General features: G+C 37.7%; 1 protein-coding gene across 1 annotated transcript in view; it reads right to left on the reverse strand.

Annotated features, from left to right (window-relative positions):
• Positions 1 to 16,372, reverse strand: part of LOC128640028 (uncharacterized) — a 172,375-nt gene extending 156,003 nt beyond the window's left edge. The window contains exon 1 of the mRNA XM_053692330.1: positions 16,137 to 16,372. The gene's annotated coding sequence lies outside the window, so the exon portion shown is untranslated. The remainder of the gene's footprint in view (positions 1 to 16,136) is intronic.
• Positions 16,373 to 19,658: the final 3,286 nt, after the last annotated feature.

Below are 19,658 nucleotides of genomic sequence, written 5' to 3' on the forward strand. Positions count from 1 at the left end.
CTGTCCGCCTGCTCTGAGCAGGCGGACAGGAATCACTGGAAATCAACCCGATCGAGTACGATCGGGTTGATTGACACCCCAATGCTGGCGGCCGATTGTCAGCAGGGGGCGGCGTTGCACCGTGCAATGTTAAATGCGGAGAGCATATTGCTCTCCGCATTTAGCGAGGTGTTGCGGACCTGATCCGCACTGTTGGATCAGGTCCGCAACACCTTTGATAAATAGGAGCCTCTGTATGAAACAGTTTGGAGATGATAGTATAATAAGAACTTAACCATTGGAAATAACAATGGAATGTATTTTTTACACTATGGGCTCCATTTATTAATCTGCATATGCAGCTTTGGAGGCCCATCGCTGCAGGCTTGTGCAATGCTAAATATGGGCAGCATATTGCTGCCACTTTCTCCAATCCTGAACGGACAGGTTTGCGGAAGTGAACCTTGCCTGTCCGGGCTTAACTAAATGGGGCCCTGTGTGTGATGTACTATGGAAATTATTGTATATTAAAACATTTAGAATAATTTGCAATATGAAATTTTGATACCTTTCATAAAATTCAGCTTTACCAAGTAAAATATAAGAAAAATACTGTTATATCAATTTCTGGGCCCATTATTAATGATATGCAGTCATAAAAATAATAATAAACCAAATTTCCCAAATAATGAGAAACAAGGATAGTGAATATTTGTTTTATGGCAGTCCTGTGTGAGGTAGTTATGTGTAGAATTATTTGTGCACATTTGCTAAAAAAAAAAATCACAATATTATAAGTAAAACACGATCACGTAATCACAATATTATGAAATCTGAATGTTGCAAATGCGTTCTCAATATAATGGAAATATGAATATTGTGATCTCAATGGGGCGTTATATTTCAACATAATACTATACAATAAATATACATTCAAGGACACACTATCCACGCCACTGCAGATCCAGTAAGAAGCTGTGACGTAACGGTTGGAGCGGAGGTGGATTAATCCAAAACGACCCAGCTGTGGGGGTGCAGGCTGTAAAACAGCCTGAATAGCCGCAAAACAATTATCAAAATCAAATAGAGGTACAGCCGCACAGCAAGAGGCATCAGAGGGGATTCTAGTCAGGGTGTTTGCTTGCCTTGTACCACAATTTTAATGGTTTTTCAATAAAGATTTTTTCTTTTAACTCAGCCCCTCTGGTGCCTCTTGCTGTGCAGCTGTATCTCTCTTTGATTTAAATAAATATACATTAAATATTGTATATACATATTTCATATACTACATCCTCAGCTCCTTTAGTTTTAAAAGGAAGTTTTTAAAGTTGTTTTGTCTTTATTAACAAAGTAGATAACAGACATGACAAATGTCTAGGCGTTCTGTGGAAGTTTCAAGGTTGTTTCATGGGAGTAGCCTGTTTTTTATGGGGAAGCATCGTTGCGGGTTTCTAATGTTCGAAACACTGTTCTCCATTTTAGCTATATCAGTGTTGCCTACTTTTCAGTGGCTATATTGCTCAGTGTGACAAGTCTAGTGAATTTACAGTGAAATTTAATTTATATATATATGCAGAATTTGAACTGTTGCTACACAGGAAAAAAAATATTTTCATGAAGGCACAGTCTATTTTGTGTAAACACGCTTTAAAGATAGACCCCCCCCCATTGCCTATATTGCATCTCAGTGGCATTGTCGACAGACTTTTGCAAAAATTGTGATCACTATTATATCCTATGGGAGACACATCACTATTTGTAAGCACAACAAGGTTCTGCCCACTTAATTTATTGTATTGCCAAACCAACAGACTGAGAGCCTTGCAAACCCAAACAGGCAATTTCTCTTTGGCCTGACAATGTTTTCAGTATTGGGGGCCCAAGAGAGATGATAGATGCCTTTCTTAGACCTAGATTTGGAGTTTGGCGTTAGCCGTGAAAACCAGCATTAGAGGCTCCTAACGCTGGTTTTAGGCTACCGCCGGTATTTGGAGTCACTCAAAATAGGGTCTAACGCTCACTTTTCAGCCGCGACTTTTCCATACCGCAGATCCCCTTACGTCAATTGCGTATCCTATCTTTTCAATGGGATCTTTCTAACTCCGGTATTTAGAGTCGTTTCTGAAGTGAGCTTTAGACATCTAACGACAAAACTCCAGCCGCAGGAAAAAAGTCAGTAGTTAAGAGCTTTCTGGGCTAACGCCGGTTCATAAAGCTCTTAACTACTATGCTCTAAAGTACACTAACACGCGAAATGCGTAAGGCCACGCCCATAATCTGACGTGTGAGGAGAAGGGACTGTGAATGCTGTTTGATTCAAACTATTAGCTGGCTTTTATAGTTTGTTATCCAAACTGAACTTTCACAAGATTTCCTCTATACACAACGTAGCTCACAGCACACTTAGCTCTACGAAATACCCTGAAATACCTGATTGTACTTTATATCAACCTACACGGAGGGGGACCATAAGGAGGTTCGATTGTGCTGGAGTAGCTTGCTGTGTACTACTTTTAAGGAACGAACATACCTCATATGTTTGAGGGCACCTTTGTGAGTGTAAATTTTATATGTGTTTTATCTATTCAATAAACTGTATACCCATTTACTGCACTTAGATCGTGGATGCGCTCTTTTTCTTTTTCTCCTACCAGAGAAATTCACCTCGACTCACCTTAACACCCATAAACTACCTATGTACCCCTAAACCGAGGTCCCCCCACATCGCCGACACTCGAATAATTTTTTTAACCCCTAATCTGCCGACCGCCACCTACGTTATACTTATGTACCCCTAATCTGCTGCCCCTAACACCGCCGACCCCTGTATTATATTTATTAACCCCTAATCTGCCCCCCCACAATGTCGCCGCCAGCTACCTACAATAATTAACCCCTAATCTGCCGACCGCAATGCGCCGCCACCTACATTATAGCTATGTACCCCTAATCTGCTGCCCCTAACACCGCCGACCCCTATATTATATTTATTAACCCCTTAAACATCCCCATTGACCCCATTAAACATCCCTCCTGGGCGACGACTTCCCTGACGAATGACGGTTCCTTTAAGGGACGTCATCCAAGATGGCGTCCCTCGAATTCCGATTGGCTGATAGGATTCTATCAGCCAATCGGAATTAAGGTAGGAAAATTCTGATTGGATCAGATTCAAGTTCAATCTGATTGGCTGATTGGATCAGCCAACCAGATTGAGCTTGCATTCTATTGGCTGATCGGAACAGCCAATAGAATGCGAGCTCAATCTGATTTGCTGATTGGATAATAATATTTAACTAGTGTTTGCGAGGCGGGAGTGCGGTGGTTTAAGGGTTAATATGTTTATTATAGTGGCGGCGATGTCCGGAGCAGAAGATTAGGGGTTAATAAGTATTATGTAGGTGTCGGAGATGTCGGGGGCAGCAGATTAGGGGTTAATAAGTGTCAGATTAGTGGTGTTTAGACTCGGGTTCATGTTAGGGTGTTAGGTGTAAACATAACTTTTGTTTCCCCATAGGACTCAATGGGGCTGCGTTACGGAGCTTTACGCTGCTTTTTTGCAGGTGTTAGGCTTTTTTTCAGCCGGTTCTCCCCATTGATGTCTATGGGGAAATCATGCACGAGCACGTACAACCAGCTCACCGCTGACTTAAGCAGCGCTGGTATTGGAATGCGGTATGGAGCACAATTCTGCTCTACTCTCACTTCTTTTCTTTTAACGCCGGGTTTGTAAAAACCTGTAATACCAGCACTGTAGGTAAGTGAGCGGTGACAATAACGTGCAAGTTAGCACCGCACCCCTCATAACGCAAAACTCGTAATCTAGCCGTTAGTGTTTACTACATAAAGGGTTTTTATGACTATATTTGTACTCCATTTATCTATATGATGTATTCAGGTAACAGATGAAGGTGTGAGCCGAAACGCATCTTACCCTAATCTACATGTAGACATTTTTTATCCTGTTTAATTTTCCATGCCTCTACCAATAATAAAGATGTTTTCCTTGTTTCTACCCGTGACCCGCTTTTTCTTATGTTCACCTAATCTAATAGCCCTATCAAAATAAAAAAGCCCTCCCAAAATAAATCGCCCCCTAGCCTACCATAAACTACCAATGGCCCTTAAAAAGGCCTTTTGTGCGACATTGCCCCAAAGATATCAGCTCTTTTACCTGTAAAAAAAATACAAACACCCCCCAACAGTAAAACCCACCTCCCAACCAACCCCCCCAAATAAAAACCCTAACTCTAAAAAAACCTAAGCTACCCATTGCCCTGAAAAGGGCATTTGAATGGGCATTGACTTTAAAAGGGCATTTAGCTCTTTTACAAGCCTAAACCCTAATCTAAAATAAAAACCCATCCAAAAATTTTAAAAAACAATCCTAACACTAACCCCCGAAGATCCACTTACAGTTCTGAAGTCCTGGCATCCAGGCAAGAGAAGTCTTCATCCAGGCCGCGATGTCTTCATCCATCCAGACGGAAGAAGTCTTCATCCAAGTGGCAATGTCTTCATCCATTCATGCGGAAGAAGTCTTCATCCAAGAGGCATCTTCTATCTTCATCCCTGAGGCACGGAGCGGGTCCATACTAAAGCCATCCGATGCAGAGCTCCTCTTCTTACGGTCGCTGCCGTAAACTGAAGCTTCAAAGCAAGGAACGCGATTCAAGATTCCCTTGCATTCCTATTGGCCGATTTGAGTGTTAAATGTCAAATCAGCCAATAGGAGGCGAGCTTCTGAAATCCTATTGACTGTTCAAATCAGCTAATAGGATGAGAGCTACTGAAATTCTATTGGCTGTTTCAGTAGCTCTCATCCTATTGGCTGATTTGAACAGCCAATTAGATTTCAGAAGCTTGCTAGGTTTTTTAATATGTAATTTAGTTTATTTAATTGGTAGTTTAATTTAATTTTAGTGTAATAGTTAGGATAGGTTAATTTATAGTTTAAAATTAGTTTATTTTAATTTTACAGGTAAGTTTTAATCTATATTAACATAGGTATCTTGTAATTTTAATATAAAGTGAAAGGGTTAATAGCTTAATTGTGTTTTTTGGCAAAGGGGGGGGCTGACAGTTTAGGGGTTAATAGGTTTAGTTAGTGGTGGTGATGTCGGAGGCCAGAGGTTTAGGGGTTAATAAGTTTATTCAGTGGCGGCGATGTCGGGAAGCAGCAGAAAAGGGTTTAATATTTATATTAGTGGCAGCGATGTTGGGAGTGGCAGATTTGGGGTTAATAGGTTTATTATAGTGGCGGGAGGGTGGCGGTTTAAGGGTTAATAGGTAGTTTATGGGTGTTAGTGTACTTTGTAGCAGTTTAGTTGGTATAAATAAAGTTGGGAAAAACACGAATAATAGGGTCATCGATGACTGTTACTTGGTGTGCGTGTTTTTGATGATTTTTTTAATAAATATGGAGATCGTATTCAGATCCGCGGCCGCAATGTTTGATGATGTTAGGCGAGCGTATTGACACCCGCGAATGCAACATACAGTAGTTGACTCTTTGATAAATATCCCCAATGCGTCACAATCACTGTATGTAATTCTAGTTGTTTCACACATGCATTGTAAACATGAAGGCCAGCATTTATCATCTGCTGGAAGGACAGTGTTCGTTCAAGTGAACCTATCCACCTGGAAGCACAAAATGCGGGCAGTGTATTGCAGCAATATGCTGCCCGTATTTTACAAATACTTGTGCAATGTTAAATACGGCAGAATATTGCAGCAATACACTGGCCGCATTTAACATTGCACAAGCGTTTACTTGTGCAATGCCTCTCCCTGGTGGTGGATAAATCACCACAGGTACGTTCCCCCCAGGGTGATTCACAAACCCTACTCGTGCTATTGGGCTAGTGTAATCAGAGGGTGGCATTGCACAAGCAATGTTAAATATGGGCAGCGTATTGCTGGAATACACTGCCCACATTCTGCGATCTCAGGTAGACAGGTCTGTCCGGCAGTTGATAAATATGTTATGAAAAAAAAAGTCTTATACTGTAATCAAAAGCAGTATAATTATGGTAAACTCAAAGGGCCATAACAGTTGAAAATAATCATGTTCTTATTTGCGACTAGTGCTACTAATTGAATCATCGGCAGTTTCTACTAGCAGTGCTCTGTGGTCCCAGAGCAGTACTTCTACTATGTGTTTAACCCATTTACGAGGGTGAAACACACTGTAGTGCATGGTCAATTGTCTTAAAATTAGATGCTCTAATTGACTATTATGGCCCTTCAAACATAAGTGATGAAAATTGTTGACTTCATTGTCTCTATATGCTATTTTATTAAAAAAATTCTTATTTCTTGTGCTCAAAGTTTAAGTTTATTTTTGCAGACGCATGATGGAAAATCTTAGCCTTCAGAGTTATGTTAAGCCTGCAACTTTTTTATGTAATAATCTTTAAAAGGATCCATAAACTTTTTACAGAAAATGTATTACACAATACAAACACATTGAATTTATTTTATTGACAAGAATCATTTTTCATTTATTTTGTATATGTGGATATATAATCTTGCCGCATGTGCACCAGGATGAGTCCACATTGTTAACATTTATTACACTATGTGACTCTCTGAAATTGATATCTTTATTAGTCCCATACTTGAAAGGGCATTGTCATCCAATTCCAAAATAGAATTGCAGTCATTTAAACAGTTGTCTTTAAAGGGCCACTAAAGTCTATATTAAAGTTTCATGATTCAGCTAAAGGATCCAATTTGAAAAAACTTTTCAATATACTTTTATTATCAAAACGTGTACATTATTTTAATATGCACACTTACATAGGCTCCAGCTTGTACTGAGCATGTGCAAAAGCACACAGTGTACACGTATATGCATGTTGTGATTGGTTGATGGCTGTCACATGACATGGGGAGGGAAAAATGGATCAACTTTGAAATCTGCCCCAAAAAATTCTACTGCTCATTTCAAATTCAAAGTAAGTGATATTGATTTATCTTTTTTTATTGTGTATTTGCCAGTTATTCAATTTTACTGTAGTTAGTGATCTTTTAAATTTAGCTTCTTATGCATTCCAAGCTAAAAAAAATAATCAATTTGTGGCAGACTTGTGTCTTCATACGGTAATATGGGTTAAAGTATATTTGATTAGTATTACATATTAGGAGGATTTTTGAACTTGTGAATTCAGTGCTTCATATCTGTTAGTGCTCTGTTAGTGCTCTGTGAGTTAAGTATTGCGCTCAAGCTCAATCAAAAATATCGCTGTAAAATGTAGAGTTTTTTGAGACGTGAAGTAAACCATTAATATTTATAGTATAGCACATCGGTTAGGTGCTCAATTGATATCTGATATGAATTTTACTGTGCAACCCCATAAGAGTCTATTATGTGAGGGATTTAGTGCTGCCAAGACTATCACTCAAGCAATAAAAATTAACTATTGAGAGCCAAAATAGAAACTCTACTGTTTGCTCTTGAGCCTTAACGGAAACTAACACTAATATTTTTTTGCTCCATGTGTAATCTAGGCCTGTATTGATGGTTTGCACAGTGTAAAGTTGTAAAAAAAATAAAAAATAATATATATATATATATCATGCAAAATACAGGTTAAATGACGTATTAGCCTCATATTTCAAACCCATTTTAAAACCGTTGTGAATCACTTTGTATTTCTCATTTATTGGATTGGAAAAACCTGCTAAAATAGAACTATTTTGTAAACTGATGCATATTGCAAAACAAAAAAAATGCTTCTATTGAAACACATTGTGCACATGGATCACTGAACATTTGGTGCAAGCGGCTTAATCGACACCTTGAACATACCCCAAGCATCAGTGATGTCATTCTATACACTACTAAACCTTTGTGGGAATGCACTTGGTTACAACCTACTACTGAAAGTATAAAGCCCACCTGATCAGTAATTGTGATAGATTATGCCTATATGGGTATAAAGTTATAGCAAGTTATACCAAGAACCCAAACCTCTGTTGTCTTTAAGCTCCATTTGATTTATTGCTGACTATGGACCAATTTTCTGAGTGGCGTGTTACAGTTATGCATGAGCTATAAGGGGTTTATTGCAGCCGTTTGCGCGCATCGGGTTTTCAGTTCGTATTGCAAGTTGAAAGTAAACGTGATTGCTTGAGCGCAAATTGAAGTTAACGTGGGTTGGGTTAGTGTGGCCTCAGAGCTCTGGTTAACTGTTTCATTAACACTAAAATTATAAAAAAAAGATATTGAACATAAAAAAGTTATAAGGGCTCAAACATATGAGATTTCAGGTGTTAGAAAAAAAAGCTTTAACCTAGACATACATAGGGGCCAATTTATCAATGTCTGTCCGACATGATACACTGTAGCGTATCATGTCCGACAGACATCGCTGAATGCCGACAGCATATGCTGTCGACCTTTAACATTGCGCAAGCAGTTCATCAGTCGGATGCTAGCATGGGGTGCCAATCAGCACGATCGTATAGGATCAGCGGATTGCAGACTGCATCCTCAGAGGCAGCGGACCAGTTATGGAGCAGTGGTCTTAAGACCGCTGCTTCATAACTGCTGTTTCCGGAGAGCCTGAAGGCTCGTGCAGAAACAGAGGCATCAATTTGCACATGTGTATATATATATATATATATATATACGTATATATATATATATATACTGTATATACTGTATGTATATATATAATGCAAAGGAAATGGCACACACCATCCGGTTAGCACCCTAGTGCACTGCTAGTATACACATGCAAAGTCCCAAAAAAAAAACACGCCTAGCTCCGGCGCTCAGAGGTCCCCAAAGCAGGCACACCAAACAGGGAATTTGAAACAAATCGGCCTTTATGTGAAACAATAAAAAACAAGGGCCTTTTTAGTGACAGGCTGGTGAGAACGACCTTTATCCAATGCCTGCCGTATTGCTGATTTGTGATTAGCAAGTCGTTCACGGAACGATGTCACAGTCTTTCCAACATAATAAAAAGAACAAGGACAGGTGATGATATATATCAAACTCAGATATGCATGTAAGCCTGTGTCTGATGGTAAATCGTTTATTTGTATGAGGATGATGAAAAAAGTTCCCTGTCAGTAAGCTGTTACAGGTTACCTAGCTTGCACAGGGGAAACAGCCTTGTTTGCCCTTAGGCAGCCATGTCCATTTGTTGTAACAGTGTATGGGATCATTGTTGACCAAAAGATCCTGTAAGTTATTCGCCCTCTTATAGACTAGCCTCGGTGGTGGGGCTCTATAGAATGGGAAGCTTGTATCCTCAGACATTATATTCCAATTTTTCTTCATGGTGGATGCCAGCACTTTAGTACCTGGAGTATAGGTATTAATGAAATTCAGGCATTTATCATCAGCACTTGTATATTTTCTCGTGGTTAGATCCTCTTGTGTCCATTGTTCTGCCTTTCTACGCTGTTCTGTGATCAACTCAGGTGGATATCCCCTTTAATGACATCTCAGTCAATTGCCTCTTCTTGTGGTTGTCGTCCGTGTTATTACGCACGACCCGCAGGAGCTGCGAAAAACTGACCCCCATCTCGCTGAAATCTAGGATGGAAGCTACTGTAGTGTAAGATAGAATTCCTATCAGTTGCTTTCTGAAATAACATACTTTGTAACAGATAATCATTATCTATCTGTACCTTGTAGATCTCTAAGTCCAAAAACTGTATTTTGTTAGTATCACTTTCCATCTTAAACCTTATAGTAGACTCTAGGGAATTTAAACCCTCAAACCATATGCGTACATTTTCTACAGTGTCACTCCAAATAAAAAACACATTGTCGATGTAGCGACTATATAATTTGATGGGATTCTGCCTGGAGAAGATATTCAACTGCTCACACATAGCCATGTAAATATTGACATATGATGGGGCCATATTAGACCCCATCGCCGTACCCATGGTCTGTAAAAATATTCATGTTCAAATCTAAAAAAAATTCTCTCCAAGCAGAATTCCACCAAATGTAAAAGGAATTCAACCGGGGGTCCCACATAGTGTGAGTTATTAATCAACATCTGTGTCAACATCTCAATACCATGCACATAAGAGATGACAGTGTACAGGCTCACGACATCCATGGTGACTAGGATGTCTGTGTCCTGCACACTGCCTAAACCTTTAATCAGACCGATAAGTCTGATAAGTGTTCTATGTATTTAAAAATAGATATTCCTATATCTATCTGTATATATCTAAACTTTTATATGTGTGTATATATAATTTTATATATATATATATATATATACAGTATATATACTGTATATGTATATAGCTCTAGATATATATATTGTACCAAAATACCATCATATATATATATATAGAAATATGTATTTATGAATAAATAGAACATATTCTTCTATGTAAAGAACATTGGAATGTGAAATATTCATATTTTCATGGGGTTAACGCACTTGTGATCGGGTTTATTTGTGAATAGGATGGGTTTTTTCCACGCTTTTTGCTCCATTGACTTTAATGGGGGAGGAAGTTATTGCGCAAGTGACATTATAAGTTTGGCTTTTGACACACGATGGGTTAGTGCGAGATTTAGTTTACTTTTAACTCATAATGCGAACGCAAAAATCTTACTTCTAGCGCAGTTAGCGCTCGAGTGAGAATGTTAAATAGCGCTCCACTTGAAATCTAGCACTATATGAATCTATGACCATTACTGCTGTAGCTTGGACAGGGAGGAAGAAACAAACATTAACTTCTTTTTACTGCTTACTTCTTTTATGCTCTTTTCAACTCATTCCCACTAACCGGAACCAATCTCCTTGCAGCCCATCCCATTCTTATTAACCTGACCAGTGATCCTTTTTTATGGTCTCACAGGAGTTAGCTTTTACCTTGCTGTAAGCAAATTGGTTCACTGTTTACATATAAAACAATATTGGTGTAAGGACCTCCCAGCTTGGTGTGAGTCTTTAATAAAACAGGCGGTGTATGAGTAAGAGGTCTGTTCATCACAGTGTACGAGTAAGAGGTCCATTCATCACAGTATATAAGTAAGATGTCCATTCATCACAGTGTATAAGTAAGATGGGCATTCATCACAGTGTATGAATAAGATACAACATTCATCAGAGTGTATGAGTAAGATGTCTATTCATCAGAGTGTATGAGTAAGATGTCTATTCATCACAGTGTATGAGTAAGAGGTCCATTCATCACAGTATATGATTCCATTCATCAAAGTGTATGAGTAAGATGTCCATTCATCACAGTGTATGAGTAAGAGGTCTATTCATTACAGTATATACGTAAGATTTCCATTCATCACAGTGTATGAGTAAGATGCCCATTCATCACAGTATATGAGTAAGATTTCCATTCATCACAGTGTATGAGTAAGAGCTCCATTCATCACAGTGTATGAGTAATATGTCCATTCATCACAGTGTATGAGTTAGATGTCCATGAGTATATGAGTAAGTGGTCTATTATTCATCACAGTGTATGAGTAAGATGCACATTCATAACAGTGTGAGTAAGTTCTATTCATCACAGTGGACGAGTAAGAGGTCCATTAATCACAGTGTATGAGTAATATGTCTATTCATCAAAGTGTATGAGTAGGATATTCATTCATCAAAGTGTCTGAGTAAGAGGTCCATGCATCACAGTGTATGAGTAAGATGCACATTCATAACAGTCTGAGTAAGTTCTATTCATCACAGTGTACGAGTAAGAGGTCCATTAATCACAGTGTATGAGTAATATGTCTATTCATCAAAGTGTATGAGTAGGATATCCATTCATCAAAGTGTCTGAGTAAGAGGTCCATGCATCACAGTGTATGAGTAGGATATCCATTCATCACAGTGTATGAGTAAGAGGTCCATTCATCACAGTGTATGCGTTAGATGTCTATTCAACACAGTGTATGAGTAAGATGTCCATTTATTGGAGTGTATGAGTAAAAAGTCCATTCACCACAGTGTATGAGTACAATGCCCATTCATCACAGTATATAAGTAAGTCACAATTTATCACAGTGTATGAGTAAGATGTCCATTCATCCCAGTGTATGAGTAAAAGGTCTATTCATTACAGTGTATGAGTAAGATGTCCATTCATCACAGTGTATGAGTAAGATGCTCATTCATCACAGTGTATGAGTTAGATGTCCATTCATCACAGTGTATGAGTAAGATGTCCATTCATCACAGTGTATGAGTAAGATGTCTTTTCATCACAGTATATGAGTAAGATGTACATTCATCACAGTGTATGAGTAAGAGTTCTATTTATCACAGTGTACGAGTAAAGGGTCCATTCAACACAGTGTATGAGTAAGAGGTCTATTCATCAAAGTGTATGAGTAGGATATCCATTCATCACAGTGTATGAGTAAGAGGTCCATTCATCACAGTGTATGAGTAGGATATCCATTCATCACAGTGTATGAGTAAGAGGTCCATTCATCACAGTGTATGAGTTAGATGTCTATTCAACACAGTGTATGAGTAAGAGTCCATTCATCACAGTGTATGAGTAAGAGGTTTATTCATCACAGTGTATGAGTAAGAGTCCATTCATCACAGTGTATGAGTAAGTCGCCATTTATCACAGTGTATGTGTAAGATGTCCATTCATCACAGTGTATGAGTAAGAGGTCTATTCATTACAGTGTATGAGTAAGATGTCCATTCATCACAGTGTATGAGTAAGATACCCATTCATCACAGTGTATGAGTAAGATAACCATTCATATGAGTAAGATATCCATTCATCACAGTGTATGAGTAAGATGTCCATTCATCACAGTGTATGATTAAGATGTACATTTATCACAGTATATTAGTAAGAGGTCTATTCATCACAATGTATGAATAGAATGCACATTCATAACAGTGTATGAGTAAGAGGTCTATTTATCACAGTGTATGATTAAGAGGTTCATTCATCACAGTGTATGAGTAAGATGTCCATTCATCACAGTGTATGAGTAAGATGTCCATTCATCACAGTGTATGAGTAAGATGTCCATTCATCACAGTGTATGAGTAAGATGCCCATTCAGCACAGTGTATGAGTAAGATGTCCATTCATCACAGTGTATGAGTAAGATGTCCATTCATCACAGTGGATAAGTAAGATGTCCATTCATCACAGTGTATGAGTAAGATGTCCATTCATCACAGTGTATGAGTAAGAAGTCTATTTATAGTGTATAAGTAAGATTTCCATTCATCACAGTGTATGAGTAAAATTCCCATTGATCACAGTGTATGAGTAAGAGCTCCATTCATCACAGTGTATGAGTAAGATGTCGATTCATCACAGTGTATGAGTTAGATGTCCATTCATCAAGTGCATGAGTAAGATGTATATTCATTACAGTATATGAGTAAGAGGTCTTTTCATCGCAATGTATTAATAAAATGCACATTCATAACAGTGTATGAGTAAGATGTCCATTCATCACAGTGTATGAGTAAGAAGTCTATTCATTATAGTGTATAAGTAAGATTTCCATTCATCACAGTGTATGAGTAAAATTCCCATTGATCACAGTGTATGAGTAAGAGCTCCATTCATCACAGTGTATGAGTAAGATGTCGATTCATCACAGTGTATGAGTTAGATGTCCATTCATCAAGTGCATGAGTAAGATGTATATTCATTACAGTATATGAGTAAGAGGTCTTTTCATCGCAATGTATGAATAAAATGCACATTCATCACAGTGTATGAGTAAGATGTCCATTTATCACAGTGTATGAGTAAGAGGTCCATTCATCACAGTGTATGATTAAGAGCTCCATTCATCACAGTGTATGAGTAAGATGTCCATTCATCACAGTGTAAGAGTAGGATGGCCATTCATCACAGTGTATGAGTAAGATGACAATTCATCACAGTATATGAGTAAGATGGCCATTCCTAACAGTGTATGACTAAGATGTCCATTCATTTGTATAAACTTACCACTTTCCATCACTCCACACCTTAAGATTTTTTTAAAAAAAAGTTTAGTTATGCAAACTTAAACAACTTAGCAATATATATTTTTAAAATGTATTTTTCTCCTTTTAATGTAATTTAACTCTTACGCATTTTCTAATTCTCTGGAACTAGAACGGGAAATGCACCCTGCTGACTTCTCATAGTTAACATCAACAAAACAATCGCCTAGATTCCGAGTCTTGCGTTAGCCTTAAAAAACAGCGTTGAGAGGTCCCAACGCTGCTTTTTAACGCCCGCTGGTATTACGAGTCTGGCAGGTACAGGTGTACCGCTCACTTTTTTTCCGCGACTCGAGCATACCGCAAATCCACTTACGTCAATTGCGTATCCTATCTTTTTAATGGGATTTGCCTAACGCCGGTATTACGAGACTTGGAAAAAGTGAGCAGTACACCCTCTCCTGTCAAGACTCCTACCACATTTAAAAGTCAGTAGTTAAGAGTTTTATGGGCTAACGCCGTAACATAAAACGCTTAACTAAAGTGCTAAAAAGTACACTAACACCCATAAACTACCTATTAACCCCTAAACTGAGCCCCCCCCCCCCACATCGCAAACACTGAAATTAATTTTTTAACCCCTAATCTGCTGACTGGACATCGCCGCCACTTCAATAAATATATTAACCCCTAAACTGCCGCACTCCCACCTCACAAACATTAGTTAAATTTTATTAACCCCTAATCTGCCGTCCCTAACATTGCTGACACCTACCTACATTTATTAACCCCTAATCTGCCGCCCCCAATGTCGCCGCAACTATATTAAATTTATTAACCCCAAAATCTAAGTCTAACCCTAACCCTAACAACCCCCTAACTTAAATATAATGTAAATAAATCGAAATAAAATTACTACAATTAAATAAATTATTCCTATTTAAAACTAAATACTTACCTATAAAATAAACCCTAAGCTAGCTACAATATAACTAATAGTTACATTGTAGCTAGCTTAGGGTTTATTTTTATTTTACAGGCAACTTTGTATTTATTTTAACTAGCTACAATAGTTTTTAAATAGTTATTAACTATTTAATAACTTCCAAGTTAAAATAAATACAAATATACCTGTAAAATAAATCCGAACCTAAGTTACAATTACACCTAACACTACACTATAATTAAATTAATTACCTAAATTAACTACAATTTATTACAATTAAATTAAATAAACTAAAGTACGAAAAAAACAAACACTAAATTACAGAAAATAATAAAATAATTACAATTTTTTTAAACTAATTACACCTAATCTAATCCCCCTAATAAAATAAAAAGCCACGAAAATAAAATAAATCCCTACCCTATACTAAATTACAAATAGCCCTTAAAAGGGCCTTTTGCGGGGCATTGCCCCAAAGTAATCAGCTCTTTTACCTGTAAAAAAATTACAATACCCCCCCAACATTACAACCCACCACCCAAACACCCAACCCTACTCTAAAACCCACCCAATCCCCCCTTAATAAAACCTAACACTAACCCCTTGAAGATCACCCTACCTTGAGACGTCTTCACCCAACCAGGCAGAAGTGGTCCTCCAGACGGCCAGAAGTCTTCATCCGATCCGGACAGAAGAGGACCTCCAGACGGGCAGAAGTCTTCATCCAGGCGGCATCTTCTATCTTCATCCATCCGGAGCGGAGCGGGTCCATCTTCAAGCTATCCGACGCGGAGCATCCTCTTCCATACGACAACTAACACTAAATGACGGTACCTTTAAGTGACGTCATCCAAGATGGCATCCCTTCAATTCTGATTGGCTGATAGAATTCTATCAATAATAACCAACATTCATACATACATAGAACTCCGTTTTGCACTCACATAGGCTTAATTGGCTTTAAATGTTACAAATTTTCTGTGCTTTAGAACACGTATGTAAAAGTCAATATCTGTGCATTACTTGTTCAATGGTGCATATATGATGAAAAAAGTGTAATCAATTATTGTGACGACATTGTAGATACATCCAGCACCAAGTATCACAGTCCCAATTAGCAAAGCCACAGATATAACAAAAGCTGAGCTGTACTGTAGAAAACTTTTAACATCCGTTTCACACCAATATTACCATAAAGTTGTATCTTGATAACTTACAGTGGTGTTAATCCCACACCGGTATAATTACAAATACATTAATATGTTATGACCGGTCCTACTCACCGCAGGAAGGGTGGATGTCAGTTCAGACCTGTGTCTCTCACGTCCCACCACAAGCAAGGTGGATGTGTATTACGGCTTGTGTCCGTCGTCTCCCACAAATGCTTAGCACACCGGCTAGTTAGCTCATTGATTATGCACTGCACAGGCAGCAGCTTGCATTAGAAAAAATGTACATCAGGTTGCAAAGTCTTCAATGCAGCGTTTCCCATACGCTGATAAATATCAAAGTCATTCAAAAAGAGAGGTTAGAAGAAATGCAGGCTGCACTAAAATGGGATATTCCGTAAAAAACAAAACTTTATTTCATCTCTTAAAATATATACAAGCACAATCCATGGTAGTTACCCACACACACAGGGAGAAAAAGGCTGCTCTCCGACGCGTTTCCTGCTCACACAGAGCACTTCATCAGGGATAGCAGCTGTTTCCCATACATGCTATTTATTCAGAATGAACGTGTTAACCCTTAATGGCCAAAACAGTTAGCCTATTCACCTCTTCAACAATCGATTTTATTGAACAAGGGTGTAGCACAGTCAGCTCAATAAATATTACAAAATTTTCATTCATAGTGATACAACAGTTATTATACTTATTAAAACTCTACACACTATTTTCAAAAGGGGAATAAGGATTCTTTAGAGAAAAAACAGAAGTTTCAAATATAGCGAATTAAAGTTAGATATAACAAATGGAGAGATTTTTGTTAATTTAAAATTGAAAAATGTAAAATGAAATTTGAAATTTGAAAAATGAAAGCGGCTTTGATGGAATAATACAACACATTCTACCATTATACTAAATTATTCTCCGTTAATCCATTTTTTGGTGAATATAATAAGGAAACAATATGGGTTGGCTATTGCTGGGTTTCAGTTATTGGGTTCTTTAATTTTTTAGCCTTTCAATAAATTTTACAACATCCAGATCTCCATTTATTTAGAATAGCTTGTCTCATAGAAACTTATCTTATTCCCAATTTCATGTCATAATATGGCAATTAATATAGTTTTAACTGTATCTGTAATGTATCAAAAAAGACAAAAGGTGGGAGCTAGCTAAAATCTAGTTTGTACCAATTCCTCACAGAAGATTTTAACTACTCTTGCCAATTACAGTTACTTCTGAGAAATATCACACATGCTCAATTACAATTTAATAAACTTTTACAAATATTATTTGTTTTTAGTTTTTAGATTTAATTCCTATGTTGTTATATAAAGGAAAGAAGCCTTCCCCTCAGTCAGTCGCCGGTATATAATTGTAGGTCCCAAATTTTATTCATTCCTTTTGGGAAACCGGTCTCCAATTTATGAATCCAGAAGGCTTCCTTCCTATTAAGTTTTGCTAATCTGTCACCTCCTGAAATTCTCTTGGGTACCCTGTCAATTACTTGAAACTGAAACAATGTTAATATTTGATCCTGCATAGCTCTATCATAACTTACTCCTTGTCTATGTGTGGCAAAGTGTTTAGCCACAGGGGTTTTGGGTTCTTTTGCCTCTATAGATAGGAGATGTTCACGTATGCGCTCTTTTACGGCTCTAATAGTTCTACCAGTATACTGTTTGCCACATAGTTTACAGGTTATTAGGTATACTGTAAAGTCAGACTGACAAGTAAAATGTTGAAAGATATTAAACTCATGTTTAGTGGAAAATGATTCAAAAATATCTCCTACTTTCACATATTGACAGCTTTTACAAGGTCTCACCCCACATTTAAAAGTACCTTTCTTAGGGGTTAACCAAGTTTCTGTGCTCTATATGACTCTGAGAAATTCCTATTGACATATTGAGCTATAGTTTTTGCTCTTCTAGAAACAAATTTTAATCCATTATCAGAGATGTTAGCTAATGAAGTTTCTTTCTCTAAGATTGGAAGATACCTTTTCACTATACTACATACCTTATGATATTGGTTACTATATTGAGTTGAAAACACTATTTTGTTTTCAGAATTGTCATTCTTGCTTTTATCTTTCAAAAGTGTATCTCGATCCATCTGTCTTCCATAATTTTGTGTATGCTATAATTGTTTCCTATTATAACCTCTATCAATGAGACGTCTTCTCAGTTGGTCTGCATGTCTATTACAATCCTCTACACTACTACAGTTGCAGCGTAGCCTCATAAATTGTCCTTTAGGTATGGCACTTTTTAGATGTTTAGGGTGACTGGATTCTGCTCTTAAAATAGTATTTCCTGCCAGTTCCTTTCTAAAGGTTTCCATGCTCACAATCTTGTTAGTCATATCTGCTTTTACTTTAAGGTCCAAGAAGTTTATACTATCTCTTGCCCAGCTCCAGGTAAATTTCAGGTTCATACTATTGTTGTTTAATGATGTAACAAATTTTTCCATCTGTTCTATACTGCCATTCCAAATTATTAGTACATCATCGATGAACCTAGTGTAGAATCTGATGTTCTTTTTATAATCATTAAGGTCCCCGAATATTTTGAACAATTCAAAATATCCTAGGTAAATATTGGCATATGAGGGGGCAAATTTTGCCCCCATTGCCGTGCCTCTCTGCTGTAAGTACATTTTACCTTTGAAAACAAAATAATTATGAGTTAACAAGTAGCTGACAACATCTATGAGATAGCTGATAAAGATGATATCAAAATTAGTATAAAGTTGAGCTGACTGTGCTATACGGAATATCCAATTTTAGTGCAGCCTTCATTTCTTCTAACCTCTCTTTTTGAATGACTTTGATATTTATCAGCGTATGGGAAACGCTGCATTGAAGACTTTGCAACCTGATGTACATTTTTTCTAATGCAAGCTGCTGCCTGTGCAGTGCATAATCAATGAGCTAACTAGCCGGTGTGCTAATCGTTTGTGGGAGACGACGGACACAAGCCGTAATACACATCCACCTTGCTTGCGGTGGGACGTGAGAGACACAGGTCTGAACTGACATCCACCCTTCCTGCGGTGAGTAGGACCGGTCATAACATATTAATGTATTTGTAATTATACCGGTGTGGGATTAACACCACTGTAAGTTATCAAGATACAACTTTATGGTAATATTGGTGTGAAACGGATGTTAAAAGTTTTCTACAGTACAGCTCAGCTTTTGTTATATCTGTGGCTTTGCTAATTGGGACTGTGATACTTGGTGCTGGATGTATCTACAATGTCGTTACAATAATTGCTTACACTTTTTTCAGAGTCATATAGAGGAAAGTCAGTGAGCACAGAAACTTGGTTAACCCCTAAGAAAGGTACTTTTAAATGTGGGGTGAGACCTTGTAAAAGCTGTCAATATGTGAAAGTAGGAGATATTTTTGAATCATTTACCACTAAACATGAGTTTAATATCTTTCAACATTTTACTTGTCAGTCTGACTTTACAGTATACCTAATAACCTGTAAACTATGTGGCAAACAGTATACTGGTAGAACTATTAGAGCGTAAAAGAGCACATACGTGAACATCTCCTATCTATAGAGGCAAAAGAACCCAAAACCCCTGTGGCTAAACATTTTGCCACACATAGACAAGGAGTA

Source organism: Bombina bombina, chromosome 9 (assembly GCF_027579735.1).
Source record: "Bombina bombina isolate aBomBom1 chromosome 9, aBomBom1.pri, whole genome shotgun sequence".
Taxonomy (NCBI): domain Eukaryota; kingdom Metazoa; phylum Chordata; class Amphibia; order Anura; family Bombinatoridae; genus Bombina; species Bombina bombina.